Source organism: Pinus tabuliformis, chromosome 4_2 (genome assembly GCF_031772625.1).
Source record: "Pinus tabuliformis cultivar Carrire ecotype Pingquan chromosome 4_2, CPIR1, whole genome shotgun sequence".
NCBI lineage: Eukaryota > Viridiplantae > Streptophyta > Pinopsida > Pinales > Pinaceae > Pinus > Pinus tabuliformis.
The window spans coordinates 236,605,810-236,622,840 of NC_142304.1; positions in this window are offsets into that span (position 1 = coordinate 236,605,810).

Here is a 17,031-nt window from a genome sequence, read left to right on the forward strand (position 1 = left end):
AGAGGGACGACCAAAAATATCCTAAAGAAAGGATTTTATAAGCTATCCTCTTGTCAGCAAAGTGTCCACCGCACGGTTCATCATGACATGCTTTGAGAATATCAGGCATTTCATCTTCCTTGACACATCTTCTGATCACAAAGTCTGGCCCTGTTTTATACAATTCATTAGAAATCCATGAATATCTTGAACTATCCTTAATAATCTTTCTTCTTTCTCTAGGAAATAAATGTGGAGGTAGTTTCCTTGTAACCAAATAGTTAGCCATATCTACAAACCAAGGAGTTTTAATACATACTACAAATAAGTATTCATCAGGAAACTTATCCTCTACAGGAGAGTCTTCTTTGATATTTTGAATCCTAGACAAGAAATTAGCAACTGTGTTTTGTGTCCCAGGTCTATCTAACACAATAATATTGAATTTCTGTAAAAGTAGGAGCCATCTTGTAACTCTGCCATTAATAATAGGGTTGTTCATCAGATATCTAATTGCAGAATGATCAGTATGAATAAAAGTTTCATAGCTTGTTATATAATGCCTGAACTTATTAATTGCATGAACAACATCTAAGAACTCTTTTTCAGTCACAATATAATTTAACTCAATGGGAGTCAAATTTTTACTTGTATAGTAAATGGCATAAGGAACCAAGTCTTTTTGTCCCAGTACAGCTCCTAGAGCTGTATTTGAAGCATCTGTAGAAATATGGAAAGGAAGTTTCCAATTTGGTCCTCTTAAGATAGGTGCTTTAGATATTCTTATTTTCAAGGCTTCAAATGCTAATTGGCAATCAGGAATCCACTTGAATTCACAGTATTTTGTAAGCAGTTTGAAGAGTGGAGATGCTATTTTGGTAAAGTTTTCTATAATATCCAGTAAATCCTAGAAAACTTCTAACATCTTTTTGACAATTTGGAATAGGTAACTTGGAGATGACTTCAACTTTGGATTTGTCTACTTTAATCCCATCCCCTGAAATATGATGTCCCAAAACAATACCTTCAGTAAACATCATAAAGCATTTTTCATGGCTTAATGAAAGGTTTGTTTCTTTACATCTTTTAAGGACTTTTTCCAAATTTTCCAAGGCTTCTTCAAATGTATTACCATAGACTGTAAAATCATCCATATATACCTCTACACAATCATGGATTAGATAAGAAAAAATTCCTAGTACTGCTCTTTGGAATGTTGCAGGTGCATTACATAATCCAAAAGGAAGCACTCGGTAGGCAAAAGTTCCCCATGGACAAGTAAATGTGGTTTTATCCTCATTTTCAGGTGCTACCTGAATTTGATTATAACCACTAAAACCATCCAAAAATGAAAAGTACTTTTTTCCTGATAGTGTATCTAATACTTGATCTATAAAGGGCAAAGGAAAGTGATCCTTCAAGGTTGCTTTATTCAATTCCCTATAATCAATGCACACCCTCCATTTACCATTATTTTTGGGCACTATCACCAAGGGAGAAATCCATCGACTATTTGAGATTGGGTAAATGAAGTTTACATTGAGTAATTTTTGGAGCTCTTCTTTCACAATCTCCCTAAGATTTGGATTCATCCTTCTCTGAGGTTGTCTGATTAGTCTACTGTTTTCCTCAATATAGATATGATGGATGCAAGTCTTAGGGTCAATACCTTTCATATCAGTATACTCCCATGCATATGCAGCAGAATGTTTTTGTAAGATTTTGGTTAGCTCTTCTTGTTGTAACTTTTCCAAGTTTTTGTTGTGTTGACCACTACCGGTCAACTGCCCATAGCAGTACACCCCCTTTTCTTTGCAAAAAGGGTAGCGTTCGATTGACATGTCCGTGTCGTCCTTCAGTCATCGACAACTTGATCAATTTATGTTGTAAACCCAGTCTGCATGTATAAATTGTAAATAATCTTAGCAGATATGAGTCATGTCTGTAAATTGCCTAGGTGGACCTAATTTTCTAAGTGATAATCTACGTCTCGGAAGGTTTTTCATCTCACCGATCCATGATTGGCAGAGTTTTCCTTCAGCCTAACCCCAAAGCCGGGATGGATTTTGTCACTAGAATCTTAGGAGAATCCTAGTGTGTTAATCTGCTAGATTATAGTTGTGTCGCAGAACTGGGTGATTTATGAGGATCTATGTCAAATGGGTTTTCCCCCCTTGGGATGTAAAGTTGTAAAAGTCATGATGTAAAGTGTCTTGAGGGTTAGAAAATGTTTTGATCCCCTCATAAGTCCTAAGTCCTAGGTCCTAGGTGTTTTTTCCAAAGGCTAAGTTCGAGGATCCATTTAAAAATAAATTAAAAATTAAAATAATAATAATAATAATAATAATAATAAAATTAAATAAATAATAATAAAAATAAAAATAATAAAATAAAGCAAAACCCTAAAAATAATAAAATAATAATATTTTTGAGTAAATAAATGCAGAATTTCATTTTTTAATAAATTAACAAATTCGACGGATGAGATTAAGAGATGTCTTGATCCTCATCGACGGTCGAGATCATTTCGACATGGATCACTCGAACTAGTCGTTGGGATTTTTTCCTTTAAATAGGGTCCTAGGGGGTCATTTGAGAACATTAGATCTGTGAGTCTTGTGCTGAAGAAGCTCTCTTGTAGTTCATTTTTTTTGTGCAATAAAGAAGACATTGGGGTTAAAAATCTTGCTGGTGTTACTCTTCTGAAAATGCTGTAAGATTGTTCTATTTGTTCTGCATAATTTTATTTTTAGCCATTAATGATAGCTTAATGAAGATTGATCTAGGTACAGGTATCTTGTCTGATCTTTGGGGTTTGAATGATAGTTTAGATTCTGAAATATATTGGCAGGTATCTCCATTTGATCGGGATTTCACTATTGTTTTCTCCTTCTATGTTGATGGTTGAATTTAAGCTGTGCAGGAAATCCTTTTTTCAGATTACCGGGCGCTAGGGGAAGTTCTCGGCTGAACCAGCCAACTCCCGGGTTGTGTTTTCTGAAAGAGCCCAGCCAGTTCTTGATCCCGGGCTTATCATTCGACATAATTTTTTTATGAATGCATGCAGGGTTTTCCGAAGCATTTTACATTAAAATTAAATTTTGATAATATTACTGTGATTATTGATAAATCTGGCTTCTGAAGAGCTTTCAGTTTGTAAATACTATAAATTTTGCTGGGTTTAGGGTTTAGGGTTTTTATTTTATGCACATATCATTTTCGGGTGATTTTTCATTCCAGGTTGCAGGGTTTTGAGAAATTCTTCAGGGTTTCTGGAGCGGGAAAGATTGAGAATTTTGTGATCAAGCTACTGGATTTCAAACACTATTGCCCTTTTCTGTTGCCATCTTCCATATCTGCTTCGACCCCCTGTGCATCCACTGTTGCTGGGATAGCTAATTTCTGCAATATTGTTAATTGCTACCCATCCTCAGCGTCAATCCTTGAGCCGCCGTCCGCTTTCCCATTCTCGACAGTAGCTCCACGCAGCCTTTTCGTGCAACCCTTCAGCCATATTACCGAACGAAATTCATTTTTTTTTCTTTTTTTTTGGGGTTGGCACGCAGCTCTTAGTCATATCTGCAGGTTTCAGACATTCCACGCGGGCCAAGTTTTACCTTCCGCTGTCACTCATTGCTGCAGCTCGAAGCCTTATTGCCCAACGCATTTCTGGTCTTCACGCGCTCATTCTCACGCTGCTCTGCGTTACCGTGTGAGCTCACTGTGATTGGCATCTTCCGAAACTTGCATCCGCATCGCCCGCAGTCTTCCTTGTTGTTACACTGCCTCATTTCCTCGACCTTGGCTCCTCATACGCATCTCCCACTACGTTCTCCCGTTGCCAGCAACCTGCCATACCCACGCATTAAGAAGAAAAAAAAAAATGGACGGCATTGAAACAAGATAACAGGCGTGCGATTATCTCAGGTATCGATTTTCATTTTTCTGATATGTGCGTGGGCATGACTGCGTGTGATCAACAGGTAAGAGAAGCATAGGTTGAGAACCTTTCACGCCAGGAAATATCCCCAAAACATAAACCGTTCTTCTCCCGTGGATGCTAGGTAAGCTCTATTGCTATTGTACGTGATTCTCCTTGAAAAAAAATAAAAAAAAAAAAAAAAATAAATAAATAAAAAAATGACGACAGTGAAACAAGATAACAGGCGTTGCGATGATCTCAGGTATCGATTTTCATTTTTCTGATATGTGCGTGGGCATGACTGCGTGTGATCAACATGTAAGAGAAGCATAGGTTGAGAACCTTTCACGCTAGGCAATATCCCCAAAACATAAACCGTTCTTCTCCCGTGGACGCCAGGTAAGCTCTATTGCTATTGTACGTGATTCTCCCTGCGATTTTGGGTCTCAGCGTGAAGCCGCCTGCGTTCTTGGGGTCTCATCGTAAGTCTCCTTGCGTTGTTGGGTCATACCACATGAAATTAGACTTTGATTTTTTTATTTTCATTTATTTAAACTATAGTTTTGAGTTTTAGCGTAGTTTTCTTGGTCGTTTTATTTCATAGCATAGGTTTGTGTTCTTATCTTTTAGGTTTTATAAAAATAAAGAAAAAAAAATTAAAGTCGATTTTTCATTCTTTATTTTAGTTTAGGTTTTGTATAGTGTTTAGATTATTTAAATTTTTGATTTAAATTTAGTCTAGATTTTTTTTTAATAAAAAAAAGAATTAGGTTTTAGTTAGAGCTTTAGACTTTAATTTAGTTTTGATTTTTATAGTTTTAGTTTTAATTTAGATTTTAGTTTGAAGTTTTGTGTTAAAATTATAAAAAAATAAAATGAAAATAATAAAAAAAAAAAAAAAAAAATCTCATAAAAAAATAAAATAATAAAAGGTTTTTATTAGAGTATAGTTTAGACTTTAATTTTTTTAGGTTTTGTTTTAAAAAAAAATAAAAAAAAAATCATAAAAAAATATAAAATATAATAAAGACATAAAAAATTCCTTTTTATTAGACTTTAGATTTAATTTTTTCTTAGTTTAGTGTTAGAATAGATTAGATAGGATTTTATTTTTAGGTTTTAAGTTTTAAGTTTTAAAGAAAAAACAAATAAAAAAATAAAATTTTAAAATCAAATAAAAATTTATAAAAATTATAAAAAAGGGACTTTCTTTTCTTTTAAAGTATAGATTTAGATTTTTAAGTTGCATTTAGTTTGAATTTTTGTTTTAAATTTTTGTCTGAAAATCATAAAAATATTTTGGAAATATATTGCCAATTTCAGTCTTGGCTCGGAAATTTCTTAGGTTTCATCTTTTATGCTGAGGCTAAATTTTTTTGACGTGGGAATTAGTGTTTAATATGATTCAATGTTCATCTGAGGATTAACTGCGTGAATGTGATCTCTGGTTAATATTTTATTGTTCAAAGCACTTTATCTTTCGAAATTTTAAATTGTTGGAGTATCATTAAGCCGTTAAGCATTTTCTCGCATTTGATAAAAGTTAATCTTCGCTCAGGCTTTGATGATAAATGATTGCTCTTAATGAGTTCATATTTCTACAACATCTGATAATTAATCGTTTAAACATTAACTCCACAAGGCACTGGTCTTTTAACTTTAATAAAATCAATTTAGTGCTGGTTTCCTTTTGTGTTTCCCAACTCAACTGGTTCACAGTTGGTTTTCATCATCTCGTAGGGTCTACCCCCCTTAGCCGCAGGAGACAGGCTTAAACGGAGAGATCGGGGAACAGGGTGACAGCCCCCGGTCTGAGCGTTGTCGTGACAATCTGTGTGACAACATGTTCATATTCAATGTTTTACCTGGAAAAATTTCAACTGCAGAACTGCCAAACTCTTCCATAGAGTAGAGAGACATTTGCCTTGATGACAAATATTCAATATCAGAATCTAACTGAAATTGTGTGTGATCATATTATGGAGATGTTTCAAAATTTTCTAATGTGTTCAGGATTTGACTATCCTCACTAACTTTAGAAAGAGTAAAGATAGGTTGTATAGCATCTTCATCATCGACCCATTCATTGTCTCCTACTTCTGTAATTGCTTTTGCTGGAGGATACAAAGTAAATTTCTTTGTTGAACTACCATCATAAATGTACATGTCACCAGATCTACAACTAATAAAAGCACCAGCTGTGGCTAGCCAAGGTCTTCCTAAGATGAGTTGGTGTCCTCCTAGATTATTCTTGGGAGTCAAAAATGTGAAATCCACTGGATATTCCCAAGAATCCAAGGAGACCAAAATATCTTCTAGTACAACATCTGGTTTGATTACTGATCTATCTGCAAGTTGCAGTAAGGTAGGTGTGAAAAGAAGATTAGGAAGTTTAAGCTGTTCCATAGTCTGTCTACTCATAATGTTTATAGCAGCCCCTAAGTCAATCAATGTATTTGGAATTTCCATTCCATTTATGTGTGTCTTGACAATTGGACTTCCTGGATCCACATATTTCTGCATGGTAATCTTTCCCATCATGATATCTGCTATTTTTCCTACCAGGTGGATTCTTTTTGTGTCTCTTGGTTTCCTACCTGGTCTTTTGATACTCAACTCCTTTATTGTTTTTGCTAGAATAGGAATTTCTCTAATGGCTTGTAGCAAGGGAATCTTGATACAAACATTCTTTAATTCATCTAGGAAATCATAGTCAGGCAACAAGATTTGTTTTTCCACCCCCCTGTCAATTTGTAATCTCTCAAGAAAAGGAGGTGTGGATGTAGATACAGGTTGCTCAACTATAGGAGTTGTGTGGATTGACTCTTTTTGTTTTTCTTTTTGAATGGTTGGGTTTTGAAGGGATGCTTTTTCAAAACTTTTATTGACTTTCAGAGAATCCTCCTCAGAAGCATCTTTCTCTTGAATATCTATAGAAGGTTTTTCCTTTTCTAAAATCCTACTAGATCTAAGTTGAACATCATTAAGATCTAGAGGAACAATCATGTAGGTAGGAAATGGTTGTCCTTCTACCATGTAAGCATTCTGAGGGTTCTTGTTGTTGGGATTTGGTAATGGTTGGGCTGGTAGTTGATTTGGATTCTATTGAAATGGAAGCAAGAGTTGAGGATTTTGATTTTGTTGAGGAGGTTGTTGTTATGGAAATGGAAATGAAAGTTGTGGGCTTTGATTTGGAAGTTGTGGTTATGGACTTTGTTGTTGGTTTTGGGGGGGAGGATAGCTCTGATAAGATGGAGGATATTGATAATATTGAGCAAAACTCCCATAAATATTTTGTACCCCTTGTGCCCATGATTGAGATTGATACTGATTTTGAGGTTGAGGCCAAGGTTGTTGCCAAGAATTCCAATTTGGTGAGGGCTGAAAATTAATTGGATTGTTAAATCCTTGATTTTGTTGCCCTTGCCAAGGTCTTCTTGAAACAAAGCAAAGAGGCTCTACAAAATTTGGAACTACTTCCTCTTGAAAGACAGCTTTAAGACCTAGGATTGAAGGACAATCCTTGGTCTCATGACTTTCTCAGCAAATCATACATGTTTCTACAACTTTTGCATCTAAGGGACATTCTCTTAGAGCATGTTTCTTTCTACATTTTGGACAAAAGATGGCTAAGGCATCAGCTTCTATTTTCTGCTTGTTTTGAATTTTGAGGGTGTCTAGCTGTTCACTAAGGCTCCCTAGAATGTCAGTTTTGAACTCATCAAACATATTGCCAATTTCTGCCCTACTTACTGTCCCAGTTGCAGATTTGTTTGCTCTAATAAGAGAAGGATCTCTAGGCCCTTTTCCAGTTTTAGATTTTCCTCTTGAGAGATGGACACATAGTTATGCTATGTCACTTAAAGGAAGTTGAGAGATGTCTCCCTTCCCCATCATGTTTAAAATATATATCCATTCATCTCTAATGGATTTCAATAAAAGGGCTTTCAAGGTTTCCTCATCTAAATTGTTCATTTTTTCTCTCTTTAAGTTGTATTGAAACCTCTCAAGCAAATCCTCTAAGTTATTATCTTCTTTTTGCATCATTTTGAATACCTCATCCTTATGATTAGTAGGCATACTATAATCCAAGTATCTATCCAAAAATGCCTGCCTCATATCATTCCAAGTCCTAATAGATTTAGTGACTAATTCCATAAACCATTTCAGAGCAACCCCTTTCAATGTTGAAGGGAACAATTTGAGTTTTTGAGAGTCTTCTAAATAGTCATAGGTTCGGCATAAGACTTCAAACTCAAATAGAAATGTTTCAGGATCCTCACTTCGCAATCCATAAAAGTTTGGGAGGACGGATGGTGAAATGTTTTTCATTGTTGTATGGGTTTCCTCATCTACTATAGGGAATCCAAATGAGTTATCTCCTTCCCTATTTCCTCCATTGTTACCTCTACCTCTGCCTCTACCCCTTCCTCCAAATAGTGAAAATTCTCCATCTTGCTCTTCTTCTGCCATGATAGTTTCCTCAGAATCTTCTGGCTCTTCTATTAATGGCTGATGAGAGAGAGTTTCTACCTCCTCTTCTTCTCTAGGTAATTCTACTTCTTCAACTGCAATAGGCTCCCCTATGGAGGTGAAGAAGGGCTCTTCCCCTAGGTCAGATTTAGTAGATGGAGTGGGAGAATCTTCTAATTCAGTTGCTACCCCTTGAATTCCAGGAATCCTAAGGCTAGGAGTGTGAGTCTGGGATGGATGTGTATCTTGTCTATTCCTTGAAGTAGTTGGAGTTGTAAAAATTGAACTTTTTCCCCTAGCTATAAACCTTCCCCTAGAATCTCTTTCTCTATGCATGCCATTTTTTTGTTTTTGGTGTTTTTAATTGGGCTAATAATCCTTTTTCTGATCCTCCAGATCACACTAGGTGCAAGAGGAGAGCATACTCAAGAAATTATTAGATTAATAATTCTTTTTTCTGATCCTCCAGATCACACTAGGTGCAAGAGGAGAGCATACTTCAACAAATTATTAATTCCCCCCCCCTTTTTTTTGAATGTAAGAGATAGGCTACCTAGTTACACTTACCCGGCAACGGCGCCAAAATGTTTAGTCAATTTAGTAATACCTAAATTGCTACATAAGTTATCAATCCAGGCGTCGTAAACTGATGAAGTGTAGTGCATTGTATGTGCTAGACAACTCTTTTCTTACCTCACTGTTTTCAGTTTTATCTTGCTTTGGGGTTTTGTTTTGTTGATCTCCTAAAGTAGTTTAATGTAATGGAAATCCTAATCTATTGTTAAAGCAAGAGTTTAAGAATACTTTTAAAGATCAAGTGCGGATGTAATGTTGAAGACAAGGTTTATCCTCTTGCTTCTTGTAATAATTTCCAAACTTTGAACTTATGAGATCTTAAAACACGCTATCTACAAAATCAGAACTTGAATTAGAGTGTAAACATGCAGCTACATAAACCAAACTACATATGAAGTACTGAAAACGAGATTACTATCTCTGTTGTCCATCCTAATTGAAAAATTGGAATCTAATAAACTGGTGCAACTCAAACCAAAAAGTAAAGAAACTGGAAACTAGTCAATGATTTCATCCATAATCACAACATTTCGCCAATTAACTTCTAAAACAGGGTTAAGCTAAAGGCTCCAGAAATATCATCATATGGCATGAAAGGAATGACATCTAAATTATTTAATTGTACACTAATGAAAGCAAAGCCAATTACTTCATCTATAATCACAATATTTCGCCAAATAACTTCTAAAACGGGGTTAAGCTAAAGGCTCCGGAAATATCCGGAAATATCATCTTATAGCATGAAATAAATGACATCTAAACTATCTACTTGCACACTAATGAAAGCAAAGTCAATTACTTCACCTATAATCACAATATCTCGCCAATTAACTTCTAAAACGGGGTTAAGCTAAAGGTTATGGAAATATCACAGCATGAAGAACTGACATCGAAACTATCTTGAACAGTAAACAAATCTCACTAAGTAAAAGCATAAACAACTGAAATTGAAAACTAAAGTTCAGCAAAGGAATTAAGTCTCAATAACACCACTTGATGCAAAAATTACACTAAGAAGCTCGAGCATAACCAAACTTAAAGACCTATTCTGAAGTGCACCTATCAGTGTTAGTAAGAAATGTGACAAGCTGCAAAAACATGTACAAGATTAGAATGATTAAGATCATAAGCAAAAAATGAGAAATGTACAATTCGAATGAGAGAAAATATACATGAAAACTATACAAAAACAAAAGAATGACCTCAGCTACGCAGGGGCCCTCTGCACAGCTTTGGACTAGCACGCTGTTACTTCAAAACACATTCAAACAGCCATGTGAAAAATAGAGTTTGTATTATGAAACAGAGTATTGTGTCTCTCGGTCACAAAACAACAAAATAACACTATAACAAAAATATCAAGAACATCCTATCTGGGTTGCAAACACTTATATTTATAGAGAAAACGGACAACTGTATCTCAGAGGAATTTCTTTAATGATGGACACGTGAACAGGTCAAAATCCGAGTATTCAACCTCTCGGTTGCCATGAGCAGTAAAACTATGTGAGGTGGATGTTGGATTGCGTTATGTAGATGACATGCAGGTGGAAAAAACAGATCCACGAGTTCAAGAACGACTTCGGGCTTCTTTTACGTACAGGAATAGAGTTTTAGTTGGCATAGAACTCTCCGTTGACCTCCCTTTGACTGGGACCTTGCCTTCCGAATCTGGCTAAGTAAATAGGACCTCATCCATGTGTGGACAATTCCTAAGCTGCCCATGTGTCTCATTCCTCCTACTGACACCTGTAACCTACAAAACAATTGAAATGGCTGCGGAATTGCCAGTTCACTGCGGAAAGTGGCTACATTCCGTAGCTGATAAACAAAACCTAAATCAAATAGCACATATAATGATATAATTTGAAAATCACTCAAATACACTCCTGAAATCAACATGTAACAACTTTTGATAGCTTAGGATGCACTGACATGGGAAAATAGAAGAGAAAGGGTTTAAGAAAATGTTTGGAAGAGAGGTAGTTTTGGGGCTCAACAAGTACCCCAATTATTTTTGAAAAACAAGCTTGAAGGGGATAGCATATGCTTGAGATATAAGTTAGACCTTCAGACGAATCCAACCTAATAATAGTTTAACGAGCCCTAGGGAGGAGAAGCTCGAGTCTCCTCATGGTGATGAGTCCAATGTCGTCAGGGTTTAAGGAGTCTGACATAGGTAAAACTCAGTCTTTTTCATGTTTAGAGAGTTTGAAAAAGACATGGAAAAGAAAACTCCAAGGGGGCCCTTTTTCGTAAATTTGTGTCCCTCGGGCCCGAAAAAGTAGAAAACAATACCCGAGAGAACCGCTTGACTATTACAACCAAGGAGTACTTTTTGTAATTAGTGGCCCTGATCCGAAAAAGTAAAAAAGCGATCGAAGACACATCGTTTCATAACCAATATTGAACTCGAACGACAAAAGTCCGGTGATCTTTTCATGTTTATACAGTCGGAAAAGAGCTGAAAGTGGACCACCTTTTTAATTCCATTTAACGAATTAAAAAGGAAAACTCGGCAATCTTTTCATTTTTTACGAGTCAGAAAAAGAGCTTAAAGGTGACTCGTCCTAGAGGAACGAGTGGTATAAAGGGTAGCAACTGGTTCCGACAATGGTGGAACTGCTCATAACATGTAATGGTCAAGAGGCTGGCTAATAAAACTACTCATTGATGTGGTCCCTCGGGAAAGGAAAAACAACCAAGTGAAAGCATATGATCAGCCAAAGAGATGGCGATGATGAAACGAAAACAACCAAGGCTCATCTAGCAGAATTTAGAGGATAAAAACAACGATCACGAGATGTAAATCGGGTATGGGTTCATTTTTACACAAGATTGAACCATGGAGAACTCTGCTTGGATTCAGTTTCATTTTTACACAAGCTTGAAATGAAAAACTGTGCTTGTTATAAGTTCGCATGCCTCTAGCATAATGATGCAAATAAGCTGAAGTCGAACACTCGTGGAATCACCCAATCGAAGACCAATGATGAAAGTTTATCGTCAGGCGCGAAGAACTTGCCATTGAGGCATGCAAGCTCCAAGGTACCAAAAGGGATCTCTAGATCAACCTCCTAGATAATGAGCTGATGTCGACAGGAGGTGATCCGTCGCAGGAGGGCCATAATGTTTCCCCCATCAATGACGCGAGATAAGAAACAAGTAGTAGACGGTGAAACAGAGCATTAGAGGAGGAGGTAAGGGTGTGAACTGCAGAAGGATTATGCTCTTGAACATATCAGTGACACGTCTCCGGAATGCAGCAGCATATCGGTACCAAGGGATTGGAGTTCCGACGAAGACAACATGGATCAGATGGAATGAGGCGAAAAGCAACTCAAAAAACCCCGGAAGGCCAATGACGATGTGAGGATATCCCAACCCGACGAGAAGCAAAAGTGTCGATGTTCAAGATTGACTAGCTGTCGTAGGTAACCAATGATGACTTCCAAATTTTCCCCCACCATTGCTGGAGAGTACCCCAATTATTTTTGAAAAACAAGCTTGAAGGGGATAGCATATGCTTGAGATATAAGTTCGACCTTCAGACGAATCCAACCTAGTAATAGTTTAACGAGCCCTAGGGAGGAGAAGCTCGAGTCTCGTCATGGTGATGAGTCCAATGTCGTTAGGGTTTAACGAGTCCGACATAGGTAAAACTCAGAGTCTTTTTCATGTTTAGGGAGTTTGAAAAAGACACGGCAAAGAAAACTCCAGGGGGGGTCATTTTTCATAAATTTCTGTCCCTCGGGCCCGAAAAAGTAGAAAACAATACTCGAGAGAACCACTTGCTATTACGACCAAGGAGTACTTTTCGTAATTAGTGGCCCTAATCTGAAAAAGTAAAAAAGCGATCAAAGACACGTCGTTTCATAACCAATATTGAACTCTAACGACAAAAGTCCGACGATCTTTTCATGTTTATACGGTTAGAAAAGAGCTGAAAGTGGACCGCCCTTTTAATTCCATTTAACGTGTTAAAAAGGAAAACTCGACAATATTTTCATTTTTTACGAGTCTAAAAAAGAGCTTAAAGGTGACTCGTCCTAGAGGAACGAGTGGTATAAAGGGTAGCAACTGGTTCCGGCAATGGTGGAACTGCTCAAAACATGTAATGGTTAAGAGGCTGGCTAATAAAACCACTCATCGCTGTGGTCCCTTAGGAAAGGAAAAACAACCAAGTGAAAGCATATGATCGGCCAAAGAGATGGAAATGATGAAACGAAAACAACCAAGGCTCATCTAGCGGAATTTAGCGGATAAAAACGGCGATCACGAGATGTAAATCGGGTATGGGTTCATTTTTACACAAGCTTGAACCATGGAGAACTCTGCTTGGATTCGGTTTCATGTTTACACAAGCTTGAAATGGAAAACTATGCTCGTTATAAGTTCGCATGCCCCTAGCATAATGACGCAAATCGAGGTACATGCCCCCCAAGCTTCATTGCATTCAACGAGGTGGATGGAATGAAGGTTCACTTTCGAGATCTTGGAAAGACTCGACTCGGATTTTACGAGATCTTAATCAAAGACTCGACTTGGAAAAGGGAGTTGTTTTATTTTTTTAATGAGGTTGAAACAGTAAAAGAACTATCCTCATAACCCTTGTTTCATTTTTTAACGAGGTTGACACAAGATCAAGAACTTTCCTCAAGTCTCCTTGTTTCATTTTTTTACAAGCTTGACATAAGACAAGGAACTATGCTCAACACCCTTGTTTTCATTTTTTAACGAGGTTGACACAGGAACAAAAACTTTCCTCGGGACTCCTGTTCATGGGCCATATGAGAACATGGATCCCAAGAGGTCTTCATTGGATGGAAGAACCATGCTCTGGGAGGAACACATGTCATTAGACACCAATGACAGATCGGGTTCCAATGCCCCCAGTACATGATGTACGAGACCATCTGCATGATCATCAGCAGAGGCAGAGACGGAACGGGTAGCCACATAATTGACCTGTGGCAAGGAAGGTACTGCTTGCGGATGAGAACCAATGGGGGATGATGGTGGTATAGAAGGCACTGGGTGACTAAAGAATGACAATTGATCAATAGTCACCATTCTTCCATCGTGCGAAAAACAAACCACACGGAAAAGTGAAGAAACAAGAGCCCCCATGGCATAAATATAGTCATGACCAAGGAGAAGACTGAAATCTAAAGCACCTTGGACAACCATCACGTCCATATAGACGGTTTTGCCTCCCAAAGTCACAGGGAACTTGGGAAGGATCCCGAAAGGTTGACGAGTTCCTCCGTCAAATGCTAACAGATTCTGAGTAACATACACAAGCTGTGGGAGCCCAAAGCTTGCTAAGTAGTAGAAGGCATAAGACTGATAGGCGCACCTTCATCCAAGAGAGTGCTTGGTACAACCTTATCATAGGCGAGTACAGTAATTTGGAAAGGCACATAGGATGGCAGGAGGAATGCGGTCAAATGGATCTAGTCAAAGGAAGCGATCAAACTACTTGGTGGGGGTATCGTATGATTGCCCCCCTGCTCTATAGTAATCGGAGAAGGACTCCCTTGATCAACAGGAATAGGAGAGTCGTTCGTGGACTCATTAGGATCTAAGGAGATGAGAAGAACATGAGCAGTGTGATCTTGACACTCTTCCGGAACAGAGTGATCAACGGGTGGTGAACCCAAGTCGAAAGTATCTCTGACCAATGGTTGGTCGGGAACGGGCTTAGCACAGCTAGGCTCGGGAAGAGGACGATGGACAAGAGAAGAATCCATATCAATCTCTTTGTCAACGGGGAGAGGGTCTGAAGAGAGCCTCTAATAACCAATGGGAAGTGGAGGCAAAGAAGCTGTAAGATTTTCCAAAACGGCGGAAGCTTTATCCATGAGCGGACAAAGGTGAAGGAGATTATTGCCTTCACATAGCCTATAGGGGAATCGAATCTTCCCCGTCTTCTTACCGTGGCCAATTGAGAAGGTAGTGTCGTCATGAGCTTCAGAGGACGATGAGGGACAAGCTAGATCGTTAGACCATGCTTCTAAGATCCTAGGAATACCAGGACAATCACGAAGAAGATGGTCACCCTTGCAAAATTTACAAGGAAACTTAACCTTCCGTAGAGGAGCAGAAGGTGTCACGACTGGTGACGTACACAGAACATGAGCTGGATGGGTGGCCAGATGCTTATCCAACTTATTCTTCTTCTTCATCTTCCTCTTCTTCTTCTTGGGCTCCTGGTTACTGGATGTAGAACTTTCACCAGGCGAAGGAGGAGAGGAGGATGAAGAAATAGGGGAAGAAGGCGCAGGCTCAACCTTGGAATCAACGTGTCATGATTCAGACAAAGGAGATGGTGGAATAGGAGTCATGACACTCGAGACCACCGAGGTTGAAAACAACCAAACAGGCAAACCGATGGTTAACCCAGGCAAAGACAATGTTGCCATGTACGGAGCACCGACATTTCCAAAAGAAGGAAACGAACAAGGGTTCCCATCTGGGGGAAGACCTTGGCCAGTAGACTCGAGGAATGTTGCCATCGGGAATGAGCCTGAAAAACACTTACACTGTAATCAAGCAGTCGAATTGTTACCAGGAATATTTCGTGGGCAGTAAATTTTATGAAACAGGAACAAAACTTGAGCTTTTCATTTTTTAAGAGTCGAGAAAAGGACAAAAAGGTGACTCTATCTGTTTCAAGGTTTAATGAGCCTGAAAGGACAAGTGCTCAGATGATCCTTTTCTTTTAGGGAGTCGAAAAGGAACGAAAGTGACTACTCTGGAGAACTAGGCAAAAAGGTTTACTAGACAAACCGTAAAACTACATATACACCTTGATGATCAAATGAAAGAGAAATGACCAAGGACTTTCCGTACGACAATCAATCTTCCCAAATGCTGTGTTCGATGGATTATGGTTTGTAAGGCGGCAGACACAGCTTCCTATGGATGTAGGATGATAACCTAGTGGGGTCTCCCGATACATACTCGACGGGACTGGGAGCACAAGTCCGTACTAGCAGCTATTGGGTCACAGAAGGAGGAATCACCCAACCTTAAGCGAAAACAATAGTGACTAGGTTTAATGATGTCAGACTACGTCTCTAGCCTAGACCTCTAAATAATGTGCATTAAGTTCCAATGCATTGTTAGGATCATCCAATTGATTTTAGAGTTGATCTTGAATTAAGTTTCAGTTTTCAGGCCCTACCGAATGTATCTCAACAATTTTTAGGATGCAGCTACAATGAGTAAAGCATCAATTGTTTCGATGAACACCTACTTAAAGGAGGGTAGGGATCTCATTCCCAAGCAAATTCAAACACTAAGAAACACAATGCATCAATACACTAATCTCACGATGCATCGATACTACTAATGAAAGATTTAGAGTTCGCTTTTCAATTTCTCAAACATGTAAATTTGAAATGCACATATACTTTCACTTCCGTATATCAAATTAATGCGATCCCTTAAACTTTTTTTTTTTGAATTTAAAGAGACAAACAAGCAAGTGTATATCTGATCGATCCAAACAATTGTGATCTATGCTTGGTAGGGAAGAAATCGAATCAATATGAAAAATTGGTTCAACAATCAACACTAAAAATCGACCAGCAAAACAAGTGGCAAAAACTACAAGCAAATCAATAAGATGGTTGCGGATGAACCTTGGATGGACAAGCAACCCAAGAAAATGGTTTGAAACGCTTAAGAGAGCTAGGTCATAGGGTCTAAAAACATAAGATTCACTCAAATGAAATCAACGAGATAGTACCTTAACCAAAAGCAATCAAAATAAGCTAATGAGAGACAAAAAACAACAGGGGATGAACAAGACTGATGGATTCAGGAGGTAAAGTTGTAAAAACAACTTTACAGGAATTGTCGAAGGTGTTACACTGACAACTAGAGACTAGTTGCAAGAATGCAACTGTTTTCAGAGACGTCGTCACAGGTGCTACATTGACAACTAGAGACTAGTCACAAGAATACACCTGTTTTCAGAGACGGCCTGATTTCAAGACTCGTCGTAGGGATTAAGCTAGAAACCCGAGACGAAAGTCGAATCATCACAGGCACAAAGCTATAACATCAGCGAC